This window comes from Micrasema longulum, unplaced genomic scaffold (assembly GCF_059751315.1).
Source record: "Micrasema longulum isolate JH-2025_06_02 unplaced genomic scaffold, ASM5975131v1 h1tg001415l, whole genome shotgun sequence".
NCBI lineage: Eukaryota > Metazoa > Arthropoda > Insecta > Trichoptera > Brachycentridae > Micrasema > Micrasema longulum.
Window position 1 is genome coordinate 156,715 of NW_028278601.1, and position 10,524 is coordinate 167,238.

The 10,524-nt window shown below is 32.6% G+C and overlaps 1 long non-coding RNA gene across 1 annotated transcript in view; it reads left to right on the forward strand.

Moving 5' to 3' along the window:
• The window catches only part of LOC148275480 (uncharacterized), a 154,901-nt gene extending 145,336 nt beyond the window's left edge, over window positions 1–9,565 (forward strand). Inside the window, exon 3 of the long non-coding RNA XR_015824014.1 lies at window positions 9,386–9,565. This is a non-coding gene — a long non-coding RNA (uncharacterized LOC148275480). The remainder of the gene's footprint in view (window positions 1–9,385) is intronic.
• Window positions 9,566–10,524: the final 959 nt, after the last annotated feature.

The following is a 10,524-nucleotide window of genomic DNA, read 5'->3' on the forward strand; positions in this document are numbered from 1 at the left end:
ACATTGAAACGAAAAACCAATTTTTAAATAAATATTTTTTGTTTCTATTTTATTTTGATAAACTAAAAAATAACTATTTTTCAAATGGGTGTCAAGTTGTGAATACTATTGTACAATGATAATATATATATTTTTAATCAAATAGATGTCTTTCTTCGGAATATGTATTTTTTTTTTTTTTTTTTACATTGAAATTATATTATAGTATATTCTTAAAAGTCGTCAAGGGAGGTATACAAATATGAAAAATCCCATCTAAGCTTTAAGCTGGTAATTCGATAACTTTTTTTTTCTACGCCGAAATAAATATCTTAATCGGTATGAGAAAGCTCGTATTACACGATCATTTATTATTCCCGATTAAAACATTTCTATGTATTTGATATTTAGAATTAATATATTATTATGTATGCGTCTCGTGTGTGGCTCAGCGCGTGTGATCTGGACCGCCGACTAAATGTCGCCTGCCGGAAGCTTATAAACCTAGTGGACATATTAGTTGAATTTACTAGTAAGGAGACATACATGAAATATGAAATGGAAAATTTTAAAAGAGTGACTCATTTATTGACAAAAACACGGCTATTTGTATGAGTGAAATCGATAGGAAGTCTCAGTCTTTTAAGTGGTTTTGGGTATGTGAAGGAAGTATTTTCACTAGGGGTAGACAGGGAGGATGGACCGCTACTTACGTATATCCTGACATACACACATTTCTAGTTTTATCAGAATTCATACCACTTGTTATAAATGCCTTTTGGTTTCGACTTAAAGCTTTGGTTTATCTGATTACAATCACATAACACATTTTTTTTGGTATTTTTATAGTATTTTGTTCTACGTTATCATTCTCGCCATACGTGACGTAGACGTTTTACCATTCTTTCGCTGTCCATTTGTTATACGTGATATATATTTTTTTTAAATTTATAATTGTTGATCGCGCCACTCGCTAGATAGCAGATGGACGCTAGAATGTTTTGTTTTTGCTAGCTCGCGGAATTTACGTTGCTTTGCGTTATCTTTTACTTTGTCACCAAATCCCAATACAAATAAACGCAATTACCTACCTTGTTCTGGGTTAATGTTCAAACTTCTCGTGGCAGGCTCTATCAGACCCTGAAGTCAGATCGACACTTGTCGGTTTCTTGATTGTTGATTCATACGGTAACACGACACAGTAGATTGGAATGACTTATTAAAAGCTAAAATAACTTCTTAGCGACCGCGCTGAGAATATCAAAATCACAATCACAGAGACTATTGCAGGAAACTGCTGCAAGATATTGCATATATTTAAATACTTTTAAGCGTGTTGTCCAGATGATCTTTGAAATATATGTATGTTAAGGTTTAAATATTTAATTTTTATTTTTGCTATTTTTTAATTATGAACGTGCTTCCACTTTCCATTATGTTGTATTCCAACTCAACACAGGGCCCTTGGCCTCATAGAGTTTGGGATACGTTATTATTGTATTTTTTTGTAATATGTATGTATGAATAAATAAATTTAAAAAAAAAACAAATACAGTTCAGTTGTTATTAAGCCGGAGAGAAAAAAGGTTGTACTCACAGAAGGATAATTACAAAATTTTCACCAGGGCGCAGTAGGTAGCAATAAATGTAACACAGCAACCAAGTATAGAATACACAATAAACATAGTACATGTGGCGCAACCAATTGTTATGATAGTATTTATACAACTGTTTCATAATATTTAGAGTTTTCTGTAAAATTCATCAATTTTATCATAAGATAGTTTTGTGTTTACAAGACAGTACAGCGGGGAGATAGGAAGGGAATGCATTTAAAATGTAAAGCTAGAAATCCAAATTTGTATGGTTATGGCTGGAAAAAGGCGACCAAATAGCAAAAAGCACAAGTTCAAACTGACCAATAAATCAAGAAAGCAAAAATGAATTATTGATAGTCTTCTAATTTTTTGTTTTGTTTAATAAAAAATGACCTTGAAAAATCATTTGAATTAGTTTTCTGACTTTTTGTACTGTTACAATGCTTAAAACTGTTAATTTTCGTTGATTTTTTGTTAAATTTTATAATTCTACATGGTTCTATTTTTATCTTCTTATGTAATAACTTGATTAAATCAAAAGTTAAAATATTAAATATTAATAAAAATAGTTAAAAAAATAAATCAGAAAAATTCATTTTCTAAAAATCCACTGGGTTTTGAAATATCGCCCTTTATCCAAACGATCCAGTCAACATTAATTTATTATAATAAAACCTTACACTAAGCCCTTTCTTCTCTCTTACAAGGCCGGGGAATTGATGACCCTAGTACTGTAGCGATAAAGGCTCCTTCAAACTAGGTTGTAGGTAGGTACTTGGTTCTGTCTACGTAAAATGTACCCAAATGACCTATTTCGGATGGTTGTACAAATTCACACGACACGGCAACATTAACTAAGGCAGATTTATTATAATTGTACACTTTATTCTTGATTATTTTTACTTAGAAACTTTCTCAACAATAGAGCTATATTTGTTATTCAAAGTTCCTAACGTAGACAATATTTACAGTCAAAAAAATTATTCAGTTGATCAAAGAAAATAATGAAATATAATTTAACACGAGGATATCTTTGAAATTTCAAAATAATTAAAATAACCAAAATGTTTTACTGAATAATGTTAGAATTTTTGGGCATAAAAAAATGGATAGTCTCACTACAGAAATTTAAAACAATAAAATACATAAATAAATGGAAAATAAAATTTAGGAAAAACTGGATAGTAATTTTATTTTATTAACATAAACGGCAAATCTGGCTTTTACAAACATTTATAATACGAGTACTAACATCTTTGGCCTAATATATATTTAAAAAAAAAAAACCATTTCTACAAGATTTATATTTAAAAAAATAACCTAAAAATTATACAGCATATTCAGTAGAAAGTTTACATAATAAAACATTATACAGTAATACAACAAGAAAATCATAAGTACTGTTTCATCCAGCTGGGAAAAGTGAACAAAAAACTGTTTATATTATGAAATGCACGCAAAAATTCACCATCTTTGAACAAGTTCAAAAGGTTTGTTCTATAGGAACAATACCCTACACTAAATATATCAGATACATGGGAATAACTGGGCATTACAAGCATACACTGTCCGTAAATTGTTGCTACAAAACGGTAGCAATGGGAGATAATGGGAGACATAAAAAGACAGAGAAAACAAGGTTACAAATACAACAAAATTAAATATTTAAACTAACATACAACTTTTATTACCTGACCGCTACGACTGAACTGAACAAAACATCACAATAGTTTGACATAAAAAACTTAAAAATTAAGACTATAAAAATTGATAAAAAACATACAAGATGATGACTTAACATTAACAAAAATGTTGACATACACAAATATAATACTAGACAACAATAGCACTACCACATTCAAAAGCAAAGGCAAACGTAGGACAGTCAAAAATACTGTACAATGGACTTAAACACTACAATGACTTACCTTACTACTTGAAAAATTACACTGGAGACAAATTTAAAATCAACCTAAAAAAAGCATACAATGACTGCATTTACCAGACGAGACATATGACTAGACCTTATAGTATTTTTAAAATGACCCTAACAAATATGAAGGACTATTTAAAAATAACTTTTTTATGTGAAAAAATATTCGAGAAAATATGCATATTTTTGCAATATTATTTTACATTATTAAACATAAAATCTTTAACAGGTCTATCCCGATTATCAGATGATAGTTTGTCATCGGGTGCTCAGACATTAGTATCAATTCAAATTCAAATAAAATAGTTTGTTTATTTATATTATTATTTAAGTTCAAATATAATAGTTTTTACTAAAAATAAAATGACATTATTTGAATTATCTGATCGTTGAGTTGTAGGTGATTTGTTATTCTTATTTAAAATAATGAAATCGATAATTGACAGCCCCGCTCTGCTTGAACTAATTCAAATTCGAATACCTGGTGGGTGCACTAGAAGTAAGGGATTGTTTTTTTGCAACAATTCACGGATCAACTTCGAAATGCACTCACCTATACCCAGGATACATAGGTATGGAAATGAATTAGAACAAATATTCGATATTTTGAATACAAATTCTGTTCATGAATTAAAACGTATTCTCACTCGTTATTTTTTAGAAAAGTAATGGATTTGTTTAAAAATATATTATTAAATTTAACTTTGTTTCCTGGAATACGTAATTTTTTATTTCTTTATTTTAACATGTTAGACATAGTTTTAATTGTACTTTGGTGGATTTTTTGCCAAATGGCAACTTCTTCCAACTAACTGATGGTGATAATTTTACCAAATAAAGGTATTATTTAGTAAATTCAAGTTTTTTTTTATTTTTTATTTTATTGCTTAAAAAACTTATAATAGTTTAAGTACTAATGTTCTATTCATTTTTTACTTATCTCTCTATTTTTTAGTTATTCTCAACTTTACTGTGTTATATTTATATTTAGAACATAAGATTTTCTCATGGTTATTGTTATCTTTTATTTAGAGATGTTAGGTTTTTTTTTTTACTTTTTTGTATTATATGTTCACTAAATTGTTTAGTTTGAATTATTCTTTTATTTCATATTATGTACCACATAATTATTGTGCACTGCTGTGATTATTTCTGTTAATTATTATTTTTTTGTAAAAGGTTCTTTGAATCGTTGATGAATAAATAAATATTATGATTATCTATTATATACGTCCTTATTAATAATTCAGTGTTAGTTCCTCTCAAGCAAGTGAGCTTGTCTCATTTTTGAAGAGGAACAGCATTTCAAATTTACCAAAACATTATATTATACTTAAAGTATGCATTGGAACTGTAATAAATGTACCCGAATTATTATTGTAACAGACGCGGCGGATCACTGCTTCGTCCGTAGCAATCGCGCCCGTCACAAGAACTGTATTTCTATAGGCGCTGGTGTCAAACGCAGAGTGGCCGGGCGTAGGCGGGCCTCGGCCGACGAACGATAAGCTCCGGGGGAGGTATCGTCGCCTAGAGATCCCTTGCGGGGTCGCTAGCGAGTAGCGCTGGCGGCCGCAATCCTGAGTCAGGCAACCGGGTTGTAAGGCCGGTATCTCTCCGTCGGTGGGAACGGCGGGGTGTGTTCCGGGGAAGTATCCAAGGGTCCAAATTATCCGGGGTCCAAAATCCAATCCAAAGAGTATCCGAGTTCCAAGTCCAGGGGGGTAGCGGTGTTCGAATCCAGGTGGCGATGAGGTCCGGTTTGAAGCGAGGTAGGGAGGTGAAGTGGAGAGTAAAAAGCCTTAGTAGTGTGGTGAGATGACTGACTTTATTTTTCCCCGGCGGGGCTATATATACAACATTTTGCCGTGCGGCGGCGGGCTAGGCCAATAGCGGGCGGTGCTAGGTTGACCAATCACGCGGCGAGAGAGATAGCGAGCACATTTGCCGGCTCTATCGGTCTCTCTCGCGCCACGTATAAGGTCCCCACCCTCCCGCTATCCGGCCGCAGTTCCCCGCCGACCGCGCGGCGATCAACACTCATACAGAACAACATAAAAACACATTATGGGCATACAAATATTTTCATGAATTCTAATCTATATGTGGGCTTCAGTATGGCGATCACCACCCCCGAAAGTGACAAATACTAGTCTTTATTGAGGAGGTGGTAGATCGCTTACACATACTGAAGCCTCCTATGCTACATTAAAGCCCCAGGAAGGGCCGCCAAGTTGGTGCATGTGCTTTTACGTCGGCAACAATTATTATATATTAAATTTAATTAAAAAAATATATTTAAAGGCGTGTAAGCACACTAACCAGTACGCTATGAGTCCGATTAATCTTCACTCAATTTCCTTTACTAAAATAGCTGTTTTTTTTACCTGATAGTAGCCACTAAATAAAAAAAAAACTATTCTCTCTAATTAAAGCGTGTCTTGTGGATTTGTTCGACCGCGGTCCGGTATGAAACAGGCCTATTAAGTGCCTAACTTCTAACTATAGCCGATGTCTACGTAGATACTAGTGTATTTACTTGGCGTGATCTATCCGTTCTATAGATATGGAAGCAGGGTTATCACAAAGTTATGTTATCAGCATTATTATAAACACCTCTCTCCCGCTTCCACTTCCACAAAGTCTACTATAAACCATTGAGTCTTTCTAATTTTGTTATAATATTTTTTTATGTATAAATGTGTCCATAAAAATGCCCATTGGGCATATATATAAATAAATAAATTATTCTCCTCTCCGTATTTTGTATGGCACTGTACTGGTGCTCCGATCACACCGTATACCTTAAAAATTAAACTATCAACTTTGTAGTCAATAGTCTTAGGTACTGATAGGGTCAAGGTGGAAGAGGCAAGGCAATGTGTGATGGGAGGAGGTGGGTGGGATTTTCCTAATTATGAGGAGTATTGAAAGCAAGGGTAAAAAATTTTGGAATACAGTCTTATTAATTTTAAGTTTTCTTAGATTTTTTTTTTAGTTTTTCAATATTTTCTAAGTTATTCATTATAATACCTTTATTTTTGACAGAATGTAAAAGATTAATTTTATGGTCATGAACATAATGGTTAACTTCTTATCTGTGTATATACTTAAGTTTAGTTTATATTTACACCAGATGATGAGTACAGAATACCAGAAACTAGTTGTGTTATTGTGTAATAAACTCTTATGGGGTAAAATTACAAAGTGTTTCATTTTAAATAAATTCACAACGAACACTGCCTCAATGTATCAGAGGGTCTGTTAATGTTTCACTTAAATGAGCTTTCTGTGGTTTCCTGTTTATTCAGCGAATGCAGAGAAGTTCCTTAATAATGTCACAATCAACGATCCCTCCAGATCCTAACACAATAGTTTAAGAAGTTAAAAGGAATATACCATTTGCATTAAATATAAGCCTTGTACATAATAAGCAATAACCATTTAACAATAAATTGTGTCATTATAAAAAAGGCTTCTGAAAATTACGTTTTTAATACTAAGATAGCTGGTACCATACTTACAACAACAACAAAACATCACACCATCACCCGTGGGGGTAGGCAGAATGAACTGAACGCCATATCACTCTGTCATTGCTTACATACCTCGCTTCCTTTACATTCATGCATCTTCTCACGCACACGCGCTGATTTTTCCTACTTCGGCCTTTTCCATCATCAAGTATTTATTGAATTTGGTCTTCCTCCATTTCTGCAGCCATCAACATTCGCGCAGTAAATCTTTATGACTTTTCTTTTGCCGTCCATTCACTCTACATGTCCAAACCAACGCAGAACTTATTTCTGTATTTTGTCGATAATACTTATCTCAGCCTTACATAATGCACGGATCTCGCATTTGTGCACTTATAGTACATAATCTACTTTCATCCTTGTTTTTCTTATTCCATACTTTGCTTGCATGCTTGAGGGTCTACACCAGGCCTCCATTGTAAAAGGCTAATTTTGCTTCCTGCGACCAACATTTATTTGCCAAGGTTGATCTTAGTGCACCATTCACACTTACAAACATTATAGGATGCTTGTCGAAGTCTCACAAATCGGCGTTAATATATTTTATTCGTGATAACCTTTAATGCGCTGGAGATTTTTATCTAATCAAAAATCTAATCTTTTGGAGAATTTGTTACAACGATGATCCAATTATTCACAATGAAAATTCTGGGTAGGAAAACTGTCGACCCTGAATATTATAATCTCGTTACTTAACTGAACGTGCTGTAGACCTTTACGAGGTTAAAAGTGCCGCTCGTATAAAACTCGCTATCACAATGCGACCTGCGTATTAGGCAACTTGAACAAAAAGCTTTTTGAATTTCTTTGTACGTGTTTAGTATCAAGTTTAAAACTGATATCTTTTTACGCGGAACTGTTAACAAAACCATATCTTGATTGTTTTTAAGAGTTATTGGGCGACCAGGCATTTGAAGTGACATCTTAATGGATAACAAAGTATTCTGTTTGGAATTTTATTACAAAACGTTATTCATAGATACAAAATCCTGATATACATAGTTTTTCTTTGAACAGGATGTTCTGTATTTGTTTCATCTGCTTTGGGGACAGTTGCATGAAAATTATTTTTAACGGAACGATTGTTACATTTTTTTTTAAATGATCATAATGTTTTACATGAAAAAGGGATGGCTAAAATCCGTTCTCCTCATCGAGACAAAACGTAATAAATATACTTACCTATCAAAGTCCCCTAAGCGCTCCATTTCTTTAGACTCCTTCCATGGAATCAAGATTCAAAACCCTTTGATCAATCCCCGAACCACCATTTTTTTGTATTTCTCTAGAAATATAGAATAAAAATTTTGCGTAAAAGATAAAAAGATTTCTAATAAAATAAACATATAAAAATCAAAGGTTCTGCGATCAAAAATTTCCCATTCAAATGTCTCCCTTCTCAAACAATTTAAAGAATATAGAAAACTAGGCATTAATACGGATTACATTAATAATGTATTATTTATTTATTTATTCATATAAAGATACTTACATATTACTAAAAAAACGTATCTCTAACTTTATGAGGCTAAGAACTCTTGCTGAGTTGGAATACAACATAATCGAAAGTGAAATCATGCATATTATTAAAGAATACTAAAACTACAAATTATCCAAATGTTTACTAACATTATTATAATTTTAACAGGTTTAATAGTATATAAATATATGCAATGTCTCGTAGCAGTCTCTTGCAATGGTCTCTTCTCCACATGAGCAAATGCTGAGAAGTTCCTGATTGGCCCACATTAGTATATCCCTACTGATCCAAACAGTTTAGATAAATTTTAAGAAATTTAATTGCCGAAAAATCCACTTTAGAAATATAAACCTTGTTTGAAATATGAGCAAGGTAAATAATAAAGCAACTCTTATATATATATAAATATATAAAATGGTCTCTTTTCTTAGACAAAATCTAAACTTGCACACTTACCCTGAAAATAGTTCAAATCAAAAGGATAAAAAAATGTTCCTAAAAATAAAAAGTAAGAAAACAAATTGAAACAATATTACAGCGAACTGAAAAATGGGGCCGAAAATAAAACGAACGAAAAAAATTAAACAATTATTTTGTTAAAAAAATATGGGATATTTGCGTTGTTATGATTTACCCAAAAAAAATAATTTTGAGGCATTTTTAAAAATCATTTGTAATCGAATCTTGGAACTCGGTATATTGAATTCACGATACAACCATAGAACTAACCCCGTCTTAATTATTATTGACTGGTTTTGGTAATCACTTTACATTACGTGTATCATTTACCATTCTGCCCTTGTCTAAAAAACACATATGTTATGTTTCAATATTTGTTAATAATGATAAGTTGTTCCAGATGCCGTGAGGAGTAGGATGGGGGCGGTGGACAGCGGCAATGAGACTCTCCTCTCGGACGATTCCTCTTCAGTGGAGTTGCGGGCCTCTCGCACTCCCCGCACCCTCCACTCCGCCACCGCCACCCCCTCCCCGCCAGGACTCCCCCCCCGCATCCAGCCCTACAGTGGGGTACTGGGAAACGTAAGTACCAAGCAAAAAATATTATATACGCATAAAGGGCTGGTCCAACCTTAAAGTTACTAAGAACTAGATTGTCCTAATGAATTTTACTGACGAGTCACTCAAGCTTTTAAAAGCTAAAAATAATCATATTAAAGCAAACGCGTTAGATTGCAAATTATGAGGCTTCCTTTTTTTAAATTAACTTACTCTGGTACGACTTACCCTGATTCACAAATAAGTATTATTTATATTGTTATGTACCGTGTCGCGTCGGTAATTATGTGTTCCGTACTTGATTAGATAAAAAATGTTTTTTTTTTTGTTTTTTTTTTACGGTAGACATAACAGGTAAAACAAAGTTTTTAAAAATAAAGGATAATTACATGACAATGAAATACATATCAGCAGTAAAAATAGTAAACAAAAAATCCCACAAAGGCATGGCCTGTTTGTGGGTATACAAGAAATGTTTATGAATTTTTTCTCCTATAATAAATACAGTTTTAATATTTTTACGTAACATAAAGAGAATAGAAAATATTCTCTAAAATGTTCTTCATCTCTGTTGTAATATTTTGATAGTAAAATTATTACTTCCTTCAATGTTTTTGCATTATTTCTAACATAAAGTGGCTCTAAAATTGGCACAGCACTCTGTAATGTATTTATTTTGACCTCAACTAATAAACAATATGTTTAAAAAAATAATTTCAAAAACAGAACATTGTTATAAAATCCAGACGCTTTCCTATGACACTCAACCTATCTGGATAGTTGTTTTTAACTAAAACCATCGCGATCCCACAAAAGGATGCGATATACACAGCATCCCTAATCCGCTTTGGCAACTCATTAAACGTTTTAAGTCTTGAGTAGCCTGGATTCTTGTTTTGGGGAGTCTAAAAACTTCACCTCCGGTGAATTTCGTTTTTACGCTGAACATCACTAAACATGTATTAGGACAAAAAATTATTT